Source organism: Felis catus, chromosome B2, assembly GCF_018350175.1.
Source record: "Felis catus isolate Fca126 chromosome B2, F.catus_Fca126_mat1.0, whole genome shotgun sequence".
In the NCBI taxonomy this organism is placed as follows: domain Eukaryota; kingdom Metazoa; phylum Chordata; class Mammalia; order Carnivora; family Felidae; genus Felis; species Felis catus.
In genome coordinates, this window is record NC_058372.1 from 126,169,817 (window position 1) to 126,187,572 (window position 17,756).

The window sequence follows — 17,756 nt, forward strand, 5'->3', positions numbered from 1 at the left end:
TGCAGGTGTAAAATAAAGGTGCCAAACTTAAGGCCTTTTAGAGTGGAAAAAGTTCCAGAGTGAATTCTCCAAGGATGTGTAGCTCATTGTACTCAGCGTAAGGATCTAACATTTGTGGTATTTTTACACTTGGATTGAACTATTGATGAAAAAGATGAAGCAGAGAGAGAGAAGATACCTGGAGAGTAGGAAAGATGCCCATAAAATGAACAAGATTACAGAAAAAGAATTGATTCTGAAAAGTCCACAGCCACAGAATGAGTCAGATTCATACAGCGAGACTTAATCTGGACCCATTCTCTCTGTTCTCAGTTCCTTTCTGGTTAAGGCATTTTGGTCAAAAAATTTTTTTCACTTCTTTTACCTTCCAGAGATTGACAATACCAGTTGGCAGAGATAAACATGAACAATGGGCATGATTATTATTGCTTTCTGTTTAAATGGAAGTGATTTTCACCTTGAACACAGAATATACTTCTTTGATTACAACCTCCAAAACATACCCAGAAATTAATTGTGCATGCTTAGGAGTCTTAGAAATGAGAGACTTAATCTCTCTCTATTTGACCTTTTCTTATTTTATTTCAAGTGTAAAAACTGAGGGTTTGCAATCAGAGCAGACTAAATTGGGCAGCTTGCAAAACTAAAAACCAGACTGAACATCAATTGTTTAGGGTAATATTCCATGTGACTTCTTTATTACTCACTAGTTAACGTTCTTGGCTAGACTGCCTTCTTTATCCAGTATTGCATAAGTTCCAAATAAACCTGGCCTCTGAATTCCTTGAATGAATACAGACTGATAAGCATCTTGGCCAGTAATATCTGATAGGCCTTTCTGGAGTCCCCTCTCTATTTCTCACTGACTTCCACATGTGCGATAAAATACCACATCCTTAAAGAGGAAATTAGGTCCCTTCTTCATACTGCCCGCTAGCTCTATGCCTTCACTTATTCATTTGTTCATTCATTAAATCCGTCAGTTTCATTTATTAAGGTTCTTCTATGTGTTAGGCTCTATTCTAGAAACTTGAAGACCTTAGTGAACAAAACAAAGACACCTGCCCTTATGCAGCTTATAATCCAGGTAGGGAGCAAAAGAATAGGTAATAAGCTCTAAACATTATATTTATTTATTTTATTTTTTAATTAAAATGTTTAAGTGTTTTATGTATGTATGTATGTATGTATGTATGTATTTTGAGAGAGAGAGAGCATGCAAGTATGGAAGGGGCAGAGACAGAGAGAGAAAATCCCAAGGAGGTTCCGTGCTGTCAGCACAGAGCCTGATGCAGGGCTTGAACTCATGAGCTGCGAGATCATGACCTGAGCCGAGTTCAAGAGTCCGACACTTAACCGACGGAGCTTCTCAGGTGCCCCATTATAATAAGCATTTTAAATAAGCATAAAGAATGTCAGAAAATGAAGTACACAATGGAAGATGTAAAGCAAGGGAAGCGACTGAGGACGTGTGGTGAGATGGGACTCATCGCTGTGTTCAACCGTTTAACCCGCACAAGCCTCAGTAAGAATGTGAGATTATAGAACAGACAGGAAAAAGGCAGAGAAGCAGAACTGATAAGAGAGAACTAGCAGAGGGAATAGAATAAAAACTCTAAGTTGGGAGCACAACTGGTGTTTTCACAGGAATAGTGAGGAGGCCTGTCAGGGACAAGAGTTGAAGAGAAAGAAAATCATGAAATGAAAGTAATCAGCTGACAGCCTTGTGGGTCATTGTCCTGACTTTAGCTTTGGTGCAGAAAGAGATGGGGAGCCATTAGAGAGTTCTGACCAGAGGGGTGGGATGCCCTCACTTAGGTTTTAAAAGGCTATTCTGGTCGCTGCTTGAGAATTGGTTCTAGTGACCAAGTGAGAGACTATGAGGAAGCCATGGTTAACTGCAGAGGAGACGTGGTGGACCAGGCTATAGAATTCAAAATGGTAAAAGTGGTAAGATTCTGGAAGTGTTTGAAAGTAGAGTCAGGAGTATTTCCTGATACACAGGATATGAAATATGAGAGAAAGAGTGGAATCAAAGAGTACCAAGTATGTCTACTTTTCATTAACTCGTAACAACCATCGTATTTCAGGCCTCTGTCAGCTGTTACCAAGGATGCTGGAAAGATACTATCTGGTCCTTCTGCTTCCATCCTCATTTGCTACATTTCATTCTTACTACAGCAGCAAAAGTTATGTTTTCAAAATAAAGATTACTAAAAACTACATTAATTTTGTATACTTAGTAAAAATCGTAACATCCTTAACATGAAGTTTAAGGTAAAAAAGGGTAAATAAGATCTATTTACTCTTCCTTCTGACCTTTTATCTAATCTCTCTCCTTCTTTCTCACTATGCTTCATTCACCAGCTGCCTTCTCGTCTCTTCTTAGAAGAGGACAAGCTTATTGATTCCTTAGGATCAGTGTTGTTCTCTTTGATGGAAAGTTCTTCCATCAGAGTTTTCTGTGGCTCATTCCTTCACATGCTTGTTATTGACTACGTCATGTCCTCTCCTGAACCTGTGATATCAGCTCCCCAAAATTCATAGTCTCCTCTTCTTACTGGACTCACGATTGTCTTGATTTAATAGGGTTGTGATTCCAGGCCAATGGATCAGGAGAGGAAGTGGGAAGCACCAGTTTTCATTAAATACTCCCAGCTGGGTTCTTCACAGCCTTTTCACTTTGTTGCTGCAAATAGCCTCACAGTGAATTTACATAACACCGAAGATGAAAGAGAGTTAGCCAGCCTTGTTCTCTGAATAACATGGAGGAGTACAGCCTACCTCACCATACCTGCATGGTACTATTATGTGAGCAAGAAACACATTTTACCATGTTTAATAGGGTCTCCATGACACTTTTCAGGGTCTATTTGCTATGATTAGCCTTACTAGTGTAATGCACAATTCAAAATAGCACTTATTTTGTCATATTACTAATTAAGATCTGACTTTATCTTTTTGCTTATCTATTATTTAAATATTAGTCTTTGTCTTCCTCCTAGAAACATAAGCTTCAGAGAGGCAGAGACTAAAAACACCAGGACTGAAGCATTCTGAATACACCAAAATCCATGAATCTGCAATGATTAACACATGAAATAAAACCTGATTTATCATTACTGGAAATGTCTATTATTCAAATGTCTATTATTATTTCTTTTTAAGAAATTTGAAAACAAACATAAAGGGTTAAGCATTTTTTACTATGTTTCACTATCAGGCACATTTCAGGATAATAAAAAGCCTCAATTGATGAGGAAAAGTTCTTTATAGAGGATAAATATAGAAGAAATGTTAATATGAGAAAATCTCCATTATGTAATCTTAGGGAAAAAATTGATTCAGGCAGTGAGTGTTGACTTATGCCAAAATATTATATCAAAGGTTGATAGGAAATTTACCAATATATGTAATGATAGCAGAATGTCAGGTTACTTGATGGTAAAACAGTGGGCATGTACAACTTTACAATGAAAATGTCAAGCTATCACTACTTTGACCCTGTGATCAAAATGAACTTCACTTCTCTTTCCATGTAATGAATTGTGAGGAATGTAGACTCACTAATGAAGTTTTCTTGCCAAAATCTCTAATCTGATTCTAATAAATCCTTCAGATATAACTTTATATGTAATACATTGGGTAGATTAACTAAATAAATGCCATCAGAAAAAAAATAATCAGAAAATTCCAGAAGAAAACAACCACAAATCGAGAAATTGGGGTATCCTTGAAGACAACTGGCTTATGGGTCTCTTCAGTAGGTCAATATTGTGAAAAAATGATTCCATTATTATAGACTGAAAGATAACTAGGACAGGGTTTCTGCTTGTATCAATGGGACCTATGGTTCAGATTAAACCGACCGTAAAGAACAAGTAGAAAATATGGTCAACATGCTAAAAAGATGGTTCGCAGGTGTTGTCGAACTACCAAGATGATGAGAAATTTCAGGGCTATGGGAAAGATGGAAGCCTGACAGCTGAAAGCTACCATGAAAAATCAAGCTCACTAAGGAGGAGGGGACTTATGAAACACTTCACTTTTTAGGAAGAAAGAACCCTAGGAGTAGGAATGAACAGTAAAGACCCGCCATAACAGTAATTGAAGCTCAGCTCAGAATCACCTCAATCTTTGAACAGAGTAATGTAATCTGAGATTGCTCATGTCATTAGCTTACCTGTTTGTAAAAAGTAAAAATAATGCTATGACCTTTCCAGAAGAAGATGACATCACTCAGAGCCTTAAATATCTGTATAAATTGTTCATGTATGATTTCCAATAAAATAAAAAGAACTTGTTATTGTGAAAAAAATTCAACTTAAGACATGTGTAGGAAAGAAAATTTTTTTTTCTTTCCTTTGGGGTTCTTGGCCTGGTCCTATAATTAAATTGACATATGATAGATTAACAGGAGAAAAACATTTACTTTCATATGTGTGAGAGCTCATAAAAATATGAGACTCAGAGAAGTGACCAAAGCAGACAGATTTTATGCCTTTTAGACAACAAAATAATACATTCCCCAAAATTGAAAAGACAAAGAAGTTTGGATTTGGAGTAGTAAATTAGAGAAGAAGTAATAAAGTTCATTTCTACAGCCTACTCAGCCTTAAAACTCCCCATCCTGGTGATGAGGATGTCTCTCTCTCCTCATGCAGAGGGGGTAACTTTTGTATGAGAAATTTATTTCTTGCTTTAAGGGAGATAAATGAGAGTCAGTGTGTGTTTTCTGCACAAATTTTTTCCTAAGTAACTTTAATTCAAAATAATCAGTATGCCAAATTGGCATATTTGGGGGCAGTCCCCCCCCGATCCCCACTACATGTATGGAACAAAAAACAACCGAAACCTAATGTGAGTCTACTCTTGTGGATATTGCTATAGAGACATAAGACTATGATCCCATTTTCAGGGAATTAAAGGCAAGATTGAGACTTGCAGCAGAGAAATCAAAGCTAGAGAAAGAACTGAATGGTAACGGTCATAGGAAAACCACAATACCTGGGTCAGGTGACTTCAATAACATATTCAACACACAAGAAAAAAAAAAGTGGTGCACTGAACACTAGGTTAAAAACAAAATGTGTGAAGCAACATCTAAAAGGGCAAAATGAAAGAAACTTCAGAAGACACAACACAACCAAAAAAATCCTCCCAAAAAGAAAAACAAACAAACAAACAAAAATAAATAAATAAATAAATAAATAAATACATACATACATACATAAATACATAAATAAATAAAGGTATGATTGGAATTCATGAAGAAGTAATAAAAAATGGAACAGGAACAATATTTGAAGACATAATGAGTATTAATTGCCCACCAAGCCATTGATTTAAGAATCTCTACAAACTCGTAAAGAATAAATACAAAGCGAATCACACCTAGGCGCACTGTTGTAAGACTGCTGGATACCCAAAATCAAAGAAAGATATTGAAGGTTGCTAGAGAACAACAACAACAAAAAACCACATGATCATCAAAGGAACAACAAGAAACCTGAAAGCTGACTTCCTAACAGAAGCAATGAAAACAAAAGACAATATAATGATACTTTCCAAGTGATTAAAAAAAAAATGCTGACCTCGGATTCTATCCTCAATGAGTATATCCTTTAAAAATAAAGGAATACTTAAGGCATTTCAGATAAGCAACATTGAGAAAATTTGCTCCAAGCAGAGCTGCCCTGAGATAAGTATTAAGAGAAAATTTTCAGGCTGATGGAAGGTGACCCCACAAAGAAGTCTGATAACTGAAAAAGTAATCAACAGTGGAGGGAAGAATGTTTACATGAATAAATCTCAATGAATATTGACTGTACAAAAGAGTAATAATGTTTTGTAGGGATTAAGATATACATATAAAATGAAATTATGCAGCAAAAATAGCACATGGGAGGGGGAGTAAAAAGAGTTAAAATGTCTGTATATCTAAGAAGTGAATATACAAAGTAATAACATATTAGAATGTAATAACTCAAGGATGTAAGTTGAATGAATCCCTAATAATGTAAAAATCTATCAGTAAAGCTGTAATAGAAAGAAAAATTGAAAATATAATGAAACTATAAGCAATCAGAATCTTTAAACCAAATTCATTAGCATCTTCCTTAAATGTAAATGAACTAAATGCATCAAAAGAATAGCATCATACTGTGCTTATGTAATAATATGCTGCTTATAAGACAAATTTTAAATGTTATACTAAATTAAAAAGATGGAAAACGAAGGAATGGAAACATATCCTATGCCAGAACCGACCAAATTAAAGTTGCTCTAGCTGCATTAATACAAAGGATTATTAGAGATAAATAAGAATGCCATTGTGCTAAAAGTTCAAAAGATAAAATTATTCTATTTTTTATGAAAAATATATGGATAGCAAAATCTACAGAAGTAAAAAGATACATAAAAAGTCCACAGTGGTGATTGGAAATTTTAAATTTCCTTTAGTAATTGATAGAATAAGCAGACAAAAATCAGAAAAGAAATGGAAAATTTGAAAACAGCTGATAAACTTAGCTGACTAATCCACTATTGCATCCCAAACCTGGAGATGATATATTCTTTTCCAGGGTCCATGGGGGAGCTTTCAAAATTGACCACATGCTGGGAAATCTAGCGAGTTTCAAAATGTCATATGATCAAAAAATCACACAATCTATTCTCTTAACACAATTGAAATGTTAGAAACCCATAATAAAAAGATAATGAGGAACTACCCATATTTTGGAAACTTAAACAGGATACTTTTAAATAACTGATTGGTTAGTGAATAAATCATAGTAAAAAATTTGAAAAATATTTAACCTTCATGGTAATGAAATCACTATTGATCAAATTTGTGGAATAAAGCTAATGTAATGCTTAGAGGAAAAAATTTATAGCTTAAATGCAAATGTCTAATAAAGAAGATAGACTAAAGTGCAATTATCTAAAAAGCCATCTCAAAAAATAGGAAAAAGAATAATTAAACCCAAAGTAGGAAGAAAATGGTAAATAAGAGAACTGAAATTAGTAAAATAAAAAAAAGAAAAAGAAAAGAAGAGAGGACTAGGGAGATGACAATCAGAACCAAATGTTATTTCTTCAATAAAACTTATAAAATTGTTAATAGTTTTTGAAACTCATCAAGAAAAAAGAAGAGAAAAAATATCTAAATAATTAGTTTTAGAAAGGGAAAAAAGTAGCGGGGTATAACTACAGATCTTACAAACGTACAATGAAAATATTATGAAACACTTCATGGCAACTGGTTTGAAAATTATATAAAGGGGACAAATTTTTTAACTACATTTAGGCAAATGAAATTTAAAACTTAGTATTTCCCTATTTGTTAATTAAACTTAATCTCCAATTACAAGCCTTCCTAACAAAGAAATCCTCAGATCCAGATGGCTTCTTTAGGCCCAGATGTTTATTGACTAGGAATAAACATTTTCAACTTTCCATGAATGTTTCCAGAGAATGGAAAAAAAGGGGACAATCTCCATCCTATTCTATGAGTCTGGTGTAACCTTGATAACAAAATATCGTACGAAATCCATAGAAAAGAAATAGTAGGGGCCTATCTAACCATTAGCATTGATACAGAAGTACTAAATAGAATTATTAGCAAATTGGACCCAAACACGTGATGGATGGATGGATGATAGATAACTTACTTTAAGAAAATGAGTCTATTCTAGGAGTGTTAAGTAATTATAATATTTGAAAATATCTAAAAATAGTAATTCACTGTATTATTGGAATGAAAAAGAAAAGTTATAACATGATTATCCCAATAGTTGTAAAAATAGTATTTGCTAAAACTTGACATCTACAAAATTTGTTTGCAAACCAGAAATAAATCTTTAGTCTGATAATAGAAAACTATAAAACACTTACAGCTAATATTGCAATTAATGATAAATTTTGAGATATTTCATCTGAGATCAAGATTAAATCAGGATGACTAGAGTCCTTCAACATTGCACTGGGGGTTGTGGCCAGTGCCAAAAAGACAAATAGAGGGGGAAAAAAAAGATCTGAGAATTGGAAATGGAGCTATGAAATGCAAATGGTGAAAAATTCAGAAGAATCTATCAATATATTATTTGTACCAATAATATAGCAGATCTTTTTAATTTCAGCATATTATACAATGTAATTTGTATTTTTATACACCAGTCAAACATAATTAGGAAATGCAATGATGCTAAGGTTTTAAATAACATATAAATAATCAAATGTCTAGGGATAAATCTAACAAAAGATATGGGGCACCCTGGTGACTCAGTTAGTGAAGCGTCTGACGTTGGCCCAGGTTATGATCTCTTGGTTCCTGAGTTCCAGCCCTGAATAGGGCTCTCTGCTGACATCACAGAACCCGCTTAGAATCCTCTCTGTCTCCCTCTCTGTCTGCCTCTTCCCCACTCTTTCTCTCTCAACAATAAGTAAACATTAAAAAATCTAACAAAAGCTATCTATGACTTCTACACTGAAAACTAGGAAACATTGTGTACACAAGTTTAAAAGAAGACCTGAGTAAATGGAAGAAGGAAATACTATATTCACTGAATGGGAGCATTAAAAAATTACAGAGTATCAGTTTGTCTCAGGTATGCAATACCAGTAGATAGTTCCACCGACTTAATTTTTTTTTTTCACTGAAAGACCAAGGAAGTGCTGTTTCTGAAATATATAGTGTTATTGAAAGGACCAAGGAAAGCCAAGATACTTTGTAGAAAATTAAGGATGAAACTCTCAACATGGTGTTAAAAGATAGGATAGCAGTTACATTTTAGGAAGGAGAGTTGAGATATTCATTGAGAGGGGACAGACAGGGGTACTTCTGAGATGCTAGTTTATTCCTTGTTAAGAATGGCAATTAAATAGCTGAGTTCAATAAGTAGTAATTCATTGGCTCTGTGCTTATAATTTATGTGCTTTTCTGTGTGTATATTTCAATTTAAAAATGTTTAAATCATTAAAAGACACTACAGATGAGTGTTACGTGTGTTCCTTGATTTAGTTCTTGTTTTAAAAAGAAGCTGCAATGGGGAAGGGGAAGGAAAAAAAAATGAGGTTAGAGTGGGAGAGAGCCAAAGCATAAGAGACTCTTAAAAACTGAGAACAAACTGAGGGTTGATGGGGGGTGGGAGGGAGGGAAGAGTAAGTGATGGGCATTGAAGTGGGCATCTTTTGGGATGGGCACTGGGTGTTGTATGGAAACCAATTTGACAATAAATTTCATATATTAAAAATAAAAAATAAAAAGAAGCTGCAAAAAGATTTTAAGTACTATTAGGGGAATTTGAATGCAAATTTTTGCATTCAATGATAATAAGGAATTCATATTAATTTTGATAAGTGTAACAATGGCACTGTAGCTGGACTGAAAATGTTTTTATTTTTTGTGGCAATATATTTTAAGATATTCAGAGTTAGAAACACACAATGTTTGTAACTTACTTTAGAATATTTCTGCAAAGTAACTTTTGATACAGAAAATATGGCAAAATATTAACCAGTCCTGAAATTCATTTATGGTTATATGCTTTTTCATTACGCTCTTCAGTGTACTTTTCAAAATGCATGAAAAATTTTATTATAATAATAAAAACTAAGTAAGAATGTAGACTAGATTAGTTCTCTGTAGAATATTTGCCTCATGAATGCATGTGTGGATGAATGTATAAAGGACAAACTGAATTAAAGCCAATCTGCAACGCAACAAAAGGGGAGTCATTTCTGAAATTCAAAATGAAGTTTTAGTAATCAATAAATAGGATTGAGTATGATTATAGCAAAGCTTTGTAACCAGCATGTTGCTGAAAAAGAAATGATCCACCTGAATGTTTCCTTAACTGAAGGCTTTACAGCAGCATTTTTAATCTCATAAATTTGATTTTTACTAAATACATATATTTTTCATGACTCAGGTTGTTTATCCTTGGAGTGAGGGGCTACTCATCATCTAAGATGAGCTATCAGACTTCACCTGTACAGATAGACACTGCTTATGGTTGAGTCTTGCCTGAACTGTTCCTGGGTTATAGCCTAGGAGTTAGTGCAATTTTTCTCTGTTAATCCTGATATCTGGATACTTTTGTTTGATTTGTCCTTTTGTTGTAAAATGCAGCCACTGGTGCAGAGTGGGGCAGGAAAACACATCAACTAATTCTTGGTTTCTAGTGACTAGGAGTAATCATGTCTGTAGTAAAGGGAGCTTTTAGAACATTAGAGGCACGTTGAGTAGAGGTACCCTGGATGGAAAGAAATTGTTTACATCCCCCTGTTCTAACTAATGAGATGCCTTTTACTGGACTGTAAATTCAATTTCAACACTTTCCAAAATGTTATTCTTCTTCTTATTTATTTATTTATTTTTTTTGAAAGAAATGGAGACTGGAAGAGAAAATCTTTTTGTTACAAAGTCTGGCATGAGGCCAGCTTGAAGGTAACTCTTCTAAAAGCTCAGTGAATAAGAGCAAGACAAACAGACATCTAGTTCTTCCAAAGCTTGCAGCAGATGCCTTGAAATCTATAATTATAATTCACACTAGAGTTTAGGAATTGTTTTAAATTGACATTAACCTCTTTCTCCAATAAGGATAAGTGTCTATTAGAATATGATGTTTTCTGCAGGCTGCTCTTGTTTCCAGCCAAGAAGCTTTATACAATATTTACATTCAGCCCCATTCTTGTAATTACACCTTTCCTTGAAGCCGTTAGCAGTATTGAGAAAATGATTCTTTCATTTGAAATTTGTCTTCCAGCTAAGTCCCAAATTGTTACCACAGAATAGCCTATATTCTCTCCCCTCCACAAGTAGCACATTTAGATCTAAGAATTTAAAGCCTGAGAAATTTTAAACGCTACACCAAGTAAACAGAATCTCAATTTAGAAACTCTTAATTGTCTGTACTAATGGAGGTTTGCATAGCCCAGATAAATTGAAGCCAGGGAGAACCTGAAGCTTCACTTAGCATCTGATTTTAACCCTCATTTTCTCATTCTTCTCTTCTCCCTCTGGCTTGATCTCAACAGTTTAAAATGAGCTGCAGAATTCAGCTGAATTGGCCCTCTTTGTCTTTGCTGTCATCAGCCTCTTCTTGAGTCCTAAAAAAGTGGGAGTGAGGAGAAGGCGGAACAGAAGATGATGAAATGGGGTAGGGTTGTTTCGTACGGCGGGTAATTCATTACTAGATAATGGAGATTTCCTGACTTAACTTATTTTTTAATCTCCTATTTGGTGGTAAAATCCACTGACCAAGGACCCTGACGTGTGTGTGTGTGTGTGTGTGTGTGTGTGTGTGTGTGTGTGTGTAAGATTTGCTTTTGATATTTTGTCTGGTCAGAGAAAAAGATGATAGAACACAAAGTGGCTAGTGAACATTGTGTACTTAACTTCAAGAGCCTTACCCAAACAGTGCAGTGACATTTAGTTCCATAACAGATACCAAGAATCATTTATCAGTTATTACGCCCCAGGATGATGAGTTGTCTTAATGCCTCATTCATAGCCTTCCAAACAAATGTTTATACTGCACTATTTACATCATAAGGCAATAGGTGGCATGTTGGATTGATTTCTCTGTCTTAATAGCTGAACATTTGCAAAGATGAGCCAGGAAAATTATCCTGAAATAGCTGATTTATAGTATGTTATTAAAGGCTACCAAGGCACTTACTGTAAAGACTCTATGAATAAATTTATGTTTTTCAAGACTCTTCACACTTATCTGAAGTCATTTTCAAGTTTGTGGACAAAGATAGCAACTCTTATAGTGATAAGTACATGTATTTATTTTTGTCTCTGGGCCATTTTCTACTGCCATGCACAAGGCCATATGCAAGTCACTGGGATACCTTAGTGAACAATATAGATAAGGTCCAAGCTTAGATGGAATCAGCTACATTTATAGAACACTTAACATGCGCCTGACATTGACTTAAGTCCTTAAATGTGTTAACTCATGCCATTCTCAGAACCACCGATGAGGTAGGTTAGTCTTATTTTGCAGACAATGAAGAAGTAGCAAATGGTTACATATTGTCCCCCAGAGCAGCACAAGTGATGAAGCCTGGATCCAAACCCTAATAAAGTGGATAGTCTACACTCTTTACCGTGCTATTTCCCAGTCTGACCACAATGGAGCTTATATTTTAGTGTGGTAATGGCAATAAATAAGAAAATGAGGCGCCTGGGTGGCTCAGTTGGTTAAATGTCTGACTTTGGCTCAGGTCGTGATCTCGCGGTTTGTGAGTTCAAGCCCCGTGTTGGGGCTCTGTGCTGACAGCTTGGAGCCTGGAGCCTACTTCAGATTCTGTCTCCCTCTCTCTGCCCCTCCCCCAATCATTCTCTCTCTCTCTCTCTCTCTCAATAAATAAACATTAAAAATTAAAAATAAAAGAAAGTAAGTGAAGAAGAAAAATAGATGCTTGAGAGAAAAAAGTCCTAATTTGGATCCTTTACAACGTTACCAACCTTGCAAACTATTATCACTAGCAAAAGCATTTTGGAAAAAAAATTAAGTGTTATATCATACAGTACAGAAAGACAAACTAGGTGATCTCAGGATCCTTTCTGTAATTTGATGAGATGGTTGCCTGCAGATCTTAAAAGGGACAGTTCTGACTTCCTTGAGATGAATGTATTTTAGGGCTGCATGAGTGGCTTGGTTGATTGGGCATCTGACTCTTGATTTCAGTCCAGGTTGTGATCCCAGGGTTGTGGCAGCTAGCCCTACATCCGGGTCCTCACTGAACTTGGAGCCTGTTGAAGATTCTCTGTCTCTCTCCCCTTCCAACCTCCACCCCAAACTCTAAAAACAATGAGTGTATTTTATCTCTCCCTTTGCTTTGTGTAATGCTACATTAGCCAGTTTCTCAGGATGTGTAAACTTTGTGAATAAGGGTAGTTTCCTTCCCCTTTTTCCTTAAAAGACATCTACGATAAATCTACATTCACCTTCATATCATCCCAGGTACCCTAGGACAAGGGAGAGGATTGGTTTCCAAACATCTTAGAAAACATGTTGTTTTGGAAAAACATGAAGAACTGCTAGATAAGGTTCTAGGTGACATGAGAGACACGTTTTGTATTGCATTTGTGTTCGAAATAATAAGCTGTTGTATTGTGGTGACATCCCACTCCCAAATTGCATTGTTTCAACAAAATAAAAAATTATACTTTATATAATTCTTCAGAGATACTTCATATAGTACCCAAGATAATAGAAGCTCCATGATTACATAATTACACATTTGAAATAGAACTTCCTGGGTCACCTCAGCAAGGGAGAACATATCAAGCTTTTTTATGCTTGGGCTTAGAAGTAGCATACGTCACTACCACCTACATGCCACCGGCCCAACCTAAGTGCATGGACCCTTTGAAAGGGAGAAAGAAATTGGTGAGAACGACTCTTTGCCAGAGTATGCTCTCTGGTCACCAAATATCCCTTTGTTTCTTTTTTCTACACATACAACAGAGTTCTCTCCAAAGGAATTTGGTCAACCCAAAGTCAATCCAGTTGACATTCTGAGCTCAAAGTCTAAGATCTCTGGGTGTTGTGCATTGTTTGGAAGTGGTATTTCTAGGTAGAGAGACCAATGAACTAGAAAGGCAAGTTATCCTTCTACTCTAGTATAGTGGATGCTCTAAAGTAGTAATACAAAGGCAATATCCACAGTAAACAGTATCATGGGGCAAGAGGAAGGGTGAGTACCACAAAGTAGTCACTGGCACGTATTATTCCCCAAATCCCATTGGACTGGTAGTACGAAAACTCCTTATTCCGAGGGTGGGGAATGTTCCTTACAGAGAACCTAATTTTGCTCATGTGTCCACTCTTCTTCATGGTCTCTGATTCTACTGCAGTCATATTTTTATTTCCTTGGCCCCATCTAAGAGGAGCATTGGGGAAAATGAGGTAATTGAAGAAAACGAGCTAAGTAGGTGTGGAGCAGTTTTCTCAACTCACTGCCTGTTGCATGAAGGTTAAGTTATGAGGAGTTACAGAACTTTTTGGGCCAGACTTCTGTTTTGTTGGTAGGTCAAGTATCTCGAATATATAATGCATTTCTTGTTTTTACGATTCTAGTCCATTTCAAGGAACAACAGTTCCTAAAGTACTAATAGTACTTTCCTAGCCATAATTCTTAGATGAATTTTTATTCTTCTGCCTTCCTATCTTTATGTCTCTTTCTCTTGACATCATGAGAGCTACTTTGAGAGTGTCAGGCTCTTTCTTAATCATAGTTTGCCCTGAGCTAAAAGTTTCAAATACAGACTAAACTATAGCATTCAAAGTTAGGATAGCGGTCACCTTGGTGTGCAGGAATACAGGGAACATAAGGAGAATTTAGTACAGGTACAGGAAACAAGAAACAGATATAGGAAACATTTCATTTACTGATCCAGTTATCGAGATCTATTCATATTATGAATATTGATTAGGCCTTATATGATTTGTGCACTGATACATGTCATGCTTCAATGAAAATTTTACTTTAAAAAAAGATACTAAAATGAGTTCATCTTCATTTATTGATAAGCTAGGTAATTCAGCCCAAGACAGCAACTTAGAACAACTAGAATATTTAGTCCCAACACTGCTGGGAAGGGGTGGAATCGTCCATTCTGGTTCATGAGAATATTGAGAGGGGATAATTGAGGAGACAACAATACATATATACTTTCATTCCTTTTGTGTAAATGCTTAGAAATGGAACCCCTGGGATCCCTTGTTGATGTGTGTTTCACTTTGTAAGAAACTTCCAAACTGTTTTCCAAAGTGACTGTCCCCTTTTACATTCCCAAAACTTGCGTCTGACGGTTCTAGGTTGTCCAAGTTCATGACACTTGGCGTTTTTAATTTTTTAATCTTTTTAATTTTAGCTATTCTGATAGGGCGTAGCAGTACCTCAGTACCTCCTGGTGATCTTAATTTGCATTTCCTTAATGACAGCCGACATTGAGCGCCTTTTAATGTACTCATTTGATATCCATATATCTTCTTGGTGAAATGTCTGTTCAAATAATTGCTTATTTCTCATTTTTTTTTTTCATTTCATTTGTTTGCTCGTCTTGTGGGACACTCGCAGAATAAGCGACTCGCAGTCCCGGGTTTTACTGTGTTTCCTACTCCATCATGACGCAGGAAGGAGTCTCAAAAACTCACACGTCCACAAGCAAGAAAAATTCAGTTCCCATGAGGGCAAATTAGAAAACACCTCTGGCAAGTGACCCACACAGCCCACCAATCAGCAAAGTAAGGTTGGGTGCTTATTTTTGAAAGAATTCAAGTACCAGTTCCAAAACACAGTCCTCTCAGAATTTTGGAAATCCACACTTTTCTCCATCACGTTCAACATTTGGAGCTGACGCCATTGCTACTGTCACTGGTGCTCTGGGCCACTCCAGTTGATTTGAAACAGAAGCGGCAGCTCTGTATGATGCAAGGCCACTTAATGATTAGTTAGTGCTTCTCTCATACAGCACGTTAGGGGGGTGCTCTTGCCGGAATCACGATTAACTTTAGAGCTGCAGATGTTGGAAGAATTATCTCATAGCAATGTTGTGTTGTCCAATGGCGTGTTTAGGTATCGTTCATGTTTGGAGACTTAATTGCATGGCTGGAAAGTGTTTGCTTCCTAGTGTGCTTATAACAACATCATTATGGAAATCCTATAGGTGCTTATGGAAAAAAAAAAAAAACGTAAACACATGCAACATGAATGTACCGGCATACCAGTGTTATTTATAGTCATAGGTATGTATATATTCATGCAATTTTCTAGTTGGGTTTTTTTTGTTTTTTTTGTTTTTTTTTTTTTTTGCTAGAAATCCATTTGTGAAGTCTATTTGAAGAAATGCAAGACAGGGGCACCTGGGTGACTCAGTCGTTTGAGCGTCTAACTTCAGCTCATGATGTCCCGGTCCGTGACTTCAAGGCCCGCATTGGGCTCTGGGCTGACAGCTCAGAGCCTGGAGCCTGCCTTGGATTCTGTGTCTCCCTCTCTCTCTCTCTGCCCCTTCCCCGTTCACACTCTGTCTCTCTCTCTTCCTCAAAAATAAATAAACATTAAAAAAATTTTAAAAAAAGAAATGCAAGGCATATGTATATATGTATCTCCATTTTTTGTGATGGCTATATTTCAAAAGTATAGATAAACTGAAAAATCAGAGGTAAGGTGAAAATCTAAAAAACTAAAAGAAGGACCATTTATAACTAAAATTTTAAAGACCTCTCTTCACACTTCTTAAATTATTTCTTTCAGTATGCCCTCACATGTTTGGGTTGCTGCCGACACAAATTTTAATAACCCGTATGATATTGAAAATCTGGAATTGGAAAATATATTACAATGTGTGTGGCTTCAGGGAATATGCCACTCAGAGGTTAGCTCATATGTATAGATTTTTAAAAACTGTTAGTCATGGCACTATTTCCCAAAGTTTTAATGCTTGTTTAGGACAGAATTAATAGATTTGGTGCTTTTTGTATGTGAGTTTTTGTGTTTCAGTCAAAGTGCAAAAATTATTCTCAATGTGCAAAAGGTCTTATCCCTCAGTTGTTGTGCAGTGAGAGAATAAGAAATATTGATATTATCAATTAGTTCTATCTCTAATGCTGTTATTATTAAGAATCATTGCAAATGACCTGAGATTCTACTAGGTCATGGATTGCAGGGATATGCAAAGGAAATGAAGGAGTGGAAGCAACTTTTTTATGTATAGTAGAATTTTGTTAAAGCACAAATGATTCAGCTATATGCACAGATTTCCAGAGGTGCAAAGAGTAAATGATGTAATGAAAATAAAATTATGTTTAAAATCACACTGTGTTACAAATCTAAGGTAGTATCATTATTGCCATCGTTATTATTTGTTTTCTTTATTATTATTTGATTTTACCTTATAAAATCAGGTTTCCAGAGCTGGAGTTAGTATGCATAATTTTCCACTTGCCTTTTCCAGAATGTCCTATATAAGAAATCATAGGGAAGAGTGAGGGATACATAAGCAGAGCACAGAGGAGTTTTAGGACAGTGAAAACACTCTCTATAATACCATAATGTTGGGTACGTATGATTACATAGTTTTCAAAACCTGTAGAGCATACAACACCAAGAGTGAATGCTAATGTAAACTGTGGGCTCTGGGTGAATATGGTGTGTCAGAATAGGTTCCTTAATTGTAACAAATATACCACCCCGGTGGGAGATGTGATAGTGAGGGAGGTATGCATGTGTGAAGGCAGGAGAGTGTATGAGAAATCTCTGAAAATTCTTCTCAAGCTTACTGTGAACCAAAAACTGCTGTAAAAAAATAAAGTCTTAATTAAAAAAATACAATAAAAGGAATCATAGAATACGTTTTTCCGAAACTGTGTTCCCTCAGATAGATTGATGAAATTGAGATGTATCCATGTTGTTGGTCTGTAAAGCACCTATTCTTTTTTTTTTTTTTCCTCTGTAATTTCTGGGTAGTATTCCATTGTTTGGATATGCCACAGTTTATTTGTTTGCCTAGTGAAGGATATTTGGATTGGGTTCACCCTTGGTGATTACAAATGAAGCCATTAGAAATAGTTGTATGCAAGTTTTTGATTGCACATACGATTTCATTTCACTTGAATAATGCTTAAGAGTCAGCTTGTTGAACTGCCCACCAAGCATATGTTTAATTTCATAAAACCAACCAAAATATTTTTCAAAGTGACCACCAGCAAGGTCTGATGTTTCCATTTGCTGCA

The 17,756-nt window shown here is 35.7% G+C and overlaps 1 long non-coding RNA gene across 1 annotated transcript; it reads left to right on the forward strand.

Moving 5' to 3' along the window:
- The first annotated feature begins 8,392 nt into the window (after positions 1-8,392).
- On the forward strand, positions 8,393-16,056 carry LOC123385723. Its single transcript, XR_006598686.1, has 3 exons — positions 8,393-8,609; positions 11,041-11,162; positions 15,842-16,056. It is a non-coding gene; the product is annotated as an uncharacterized LOC123385723 (long non-coding RNA).
- Positions 16,057-17,756: the final 1,700 nt, after the last annotated feature.